This window comes from Sinocyclocheilus rhinocerous, unplaced genomic scaffold, assembly GCF_001515625.1.
Source record: "Sinocyclocheilus rhinocerous isolate Xijiao unplaced genomic scaffold, SAMN03320098_v1.1 scaffold1342, whole genome shotgun sequence".
Classification (NCBI taxonomy): domain Eukaryota; kingdom Metazoa; phylum Chordata; class Actinopteri; order Cypriniformes; family Cyprinidae; genus Sinocyclocheilus; species Sinocyclocheilus rhinocerous.
Genome location: NW_015640094.1, coordinates 861,008 through 864,840, shown reverse-complemented (window position 1 = coordinate 864,840; position 3,833 = coordinate 861,008). Strand labels below are relative to the sequence as shown.

Genomic DNA, 3,833 nt, shown 5'->3' with positions numbered 1-3,833 from the left:
TGTGTGTGTGTGTGTGTGTGTGTGTATGTGTGTGTGTGTGTTACATTATGAAATGTAATTTTTTTTCAGAATTCTTTGATGAAAAGAAAGTTCTAAAGAACAGCATTTACTTAAAATATAAATCTTTTGTAACAGCGTAAAAGTATTTACTGTCATTTTTTACCTTTTTATTTGTCATATGTTATCAATGTAATTATTTATTTATTTATTATTTATTATTATTTTCTTTCCACTTTTATTCAGTAAATATATTTCATGCATTATAAAAATTACATAATAATAATAATCCATAATAAAATGTAAATAATTATCATGTATCATATCATACATCCAAAAATCTGGTGATAATCATTCTCTCTTCTTCAGCCACCTATGCTGCAGCTGTTCTCTTCCGCATCTCTGAGGACAAGAGTTCAGACTACAGGAAGCGTGTGTCGGTGGAGCTCACCCATTCCCTCTTCAAACATGACCCTGCAGCTTGGGAAATGGTGAATATATTTATTCAGGAGTCACACAGCACTCCAGCACAGTGCACATTATTATTAATGAGATCATTTCGAATTGTGTATGCGGTATCAATTTTTAGCAATCATGATGAAATAATTATATTGATATGGCATAATTGACGACATACCTTTCAATTATTGAAAATGAATGCAAACCCAATTGGTAATTCAACCCTGATGTGAAACAGTGTGCTTTTTTTTTCTTCTTCTTCTTCAATAATTCAGTGTGTCGGTGTCAATTAGGTTTCTTATACTGCAAACGGTTATATGATTGTCACATGCACATGGATCTTTTTAGGCATTTTTGGTGTGTAGATCTGGAAAAATGGCTCAGAAAAGCGATGTTAGTTATCATAAGAACTGTCATGTTTGCAGATACAACTTGGTTTGATATTTTTCTAATGCAATAACATTCAAATCTTCTTGTGTGTGACTTGTCCAAAACATTAGAAATACTTTTTGGGGCCACTGTGTAATACTATAAACAGTTGCAAATGTAAATGAGATGGATAGGAGACGACGTATATGTAAAGGAGATGGATATGTCCTAATGAAAGTGAATTGTTGACCACAGCATTTATTTGATCAGTAAAATCAGTAATATTGTGAAATATTATTACCATTTAAAATAGCTGTTTTCTATTTGAATATTTTAAAATGTCATTTATTCCTGTGATGCAAAGCTGAATTCTCAGCATCATTACTCCAGTCTTCAGTGTCACATGATCCTTCGGAAATCATTCTAATATGCTGATTTGCTGCTCAAGTTGATATTTCCCGATATTTCAATGGTATCATATTTTTGTTTGTTATGAAAGAAGCTTTTAATGAATGTGTTTGCATTCATATTCTTTCAGGCACATGCCGCCATGCCACTCGACCCTGGATATATACCAGATGGTGAGTTGAGAGCACAGTCGACAGCCCAGCACATCTTTCTGCTTTAGTACACAACACCACCGCAAATTGCCTATTTATCCGGCACATCTCGCTGCATTAGAGTGAAGAGCTTTACAATAAAATGCCACATGACAAATGAGTTATGGCATGCGTATGCGTGTGAGAGAAGGGTCAAAGACGAAAAGATAAAGAGAGACAGTCATTGAATTCACATTTATCAAGCGCAAGAGCGGTTTGATTGTCAGTCCTTCCCGTGAACTGACAGAATACTGTGTTCCTCAGTGAGGAAACGTTAAGTATACAATGTGCTGTTCACTCGTTTGTCGAAATTGGAAATAAAAAACAACCCACTGAAACCAGATCGACCTGTTTGATCCTGTTACACACTGATACTGTTCAGCCATAAAATATGTTTTGTAAAAATTAGCAAAAAAAACACTTTGAAAAAAAGGCACTCACAATGAAAGTCTAAAATAAATACATCTGTATGGAAAATGTAGTCTTTAAATTATATGTCATGATAGCAATAGACTATAAACTAATTCAGAATGAGAATGTAAGAATGATGTTCAGTAAATTATTGTTTTATGATGAATAATGAAGAGGCTGTTTCATGGAATGATTAAATAATAAATTATAGTACATGTAAAAATAACACGTCAACCATACGCCTGACTTTATTAGTCTAACTTGACATTTTCACTTCAAAATAAGAATGTTTTGTTCCCTGCAGGTCTTGGACTGTCTATAAAAAATCTACTGAAAATAATACAGCTGTAATATTTTGTCTCGTACAAAACAAACATCATTTTCCATGTACTATTATAAATATGACATATGAAGTTTGAGGGTAAGGGTGTTTTTCCATCTGATTCTTCAGGCGATTCTGCTCTGGCCTCAGGGGTGTGTGTGTGTTTCTGCTTGAATGTTGGTGTATTAACAAGTGTGGCAATTGGATTCATTGAATTAGTTCATCTGAAATCCCCCTCGGTCACTTACACTTCATTAACCAGCCCTCGATCAATGTCAAGGGTCCTCCATTATATCAAATTGCTTGAAGTAGATGTTTTTATTCTTTTACAGAATTTCTAATTAAGGCAATGATGGCATAATTACTGTAACTTTAATTGATCTCTCTCTCTAAGATCTGGATGCAGTTTACCCTCCATATGGTTACTCTGATTTACCCATGGATGGCCTCCCGCTGGACGCTGAGCTACATGAGCAATACATGCCAGAAATGACCTATGACCCTCGACAGGTGTACCCAAATCCTCTTTAACAACACTGCCAGCAGGTTAGCTTGCACACGCTTCCCCGACCTCCAATTCAGAGTCTCTAGTGGTGGATTATCTCGTTCTTAAGATGTTTATTTTCTGAACATGTGATTCCTGAATGAAATGAAAAAAAATCACAACAAAGATGTTCTTCTCAGTCTTCAGGTCAAATGAAGTGGATGATGAAGATGGAGACTACAAATCAGTTTGTTCCCTGCAAAAAAACACGGAGCAGGGCTTGAACTGTGCAGTGCTCGAACGAAAGAAGAACAAAACACACGACTTGCTTTAGTTCACCACCGGTCTGTTTGTGACGTGAACTCTAAGCACTGCCTAACTCATCTTGTTATCTTGTGCTACTAACAGAGTGACAAAGCCTAAAAGTGTGGTGACGCGATAAGCATGTAATCATAACATGTACATTGTGTACTTTATATTGTTTGTCCAAAGATGTCCAGACAACTCCGTCCTAGAAATGTAGCATAGCTAGTTAGCGGCTCAGCCACACGAGGGTTCGTTTTCCTTTGCGTTCTGTGTATTTGTGGCTCTGAGGCATTGCTACTGAGTAGAAAATAAACAAAAGCAACAACAAAACCTACATCTAAAAACAGAAACTCGTTTGTATTTTCATAATCTCACTATTATAAGATGACATTTGTTGACATTGATATGTTGTCCTGCAAACCTCTTCTAACAGGCCAAGGGCAGGATTTCTTCTGTTTGTGCTTGATTTCTTTATTGTGTTTAAGAGACAAACTGATATTCAGTTGGAAGAGAAAGTTTGTGGCGTATGATTTCATGTAAAGACATTTTAGCAGGCATTGATGGATGACAGATCTGTACACATTACTCACAGCTATAACATACAAAAGTATTTGGACACAAATTCCGAATAAACCAATAAAAAATGAATGCCAGTGGTTTTGGAATTAAATTCTCAACAAGCACATACAAGTGTCCAAATACAGTTGGCTATAGGTCGATTTATTTTCTATTATAAATTAGCTGTATTTTTTAATGACTCTGCTATCATGCAACAACATTGTAAATCCAAAATTAACTGTAGGATTCATACATCTGCACGTATGTCAACGTTGCTAAATTAAATAAGTACAATGTATGGCCATTTTTGTAGTATATTGTAGAGAAA

General features: G+C 35.3%; 1 long non-coding RNA gene across 1 annotated transcript; it reads left to right on the top strand.

Annotated features, from left to right (window-relative positions):
- Positions 1-371: 371 nt before the first annotated feature.
- Positions 372-3,592, top strand: LOC107752541 (uncharacterized). Its single transcript, XR_001641367.1, has 4 exons — positions 372-488; positions 1,364-1,406; positions 2,552-2,703; positions 2,842-3,592. It is a non-coding gene; the product is annotated as an uncharacterized LOC107752541 (long non-coding RNA).
- The last annotated feature ends 241 nt before the right edge of the window (positions 3,593-3,833 follow it).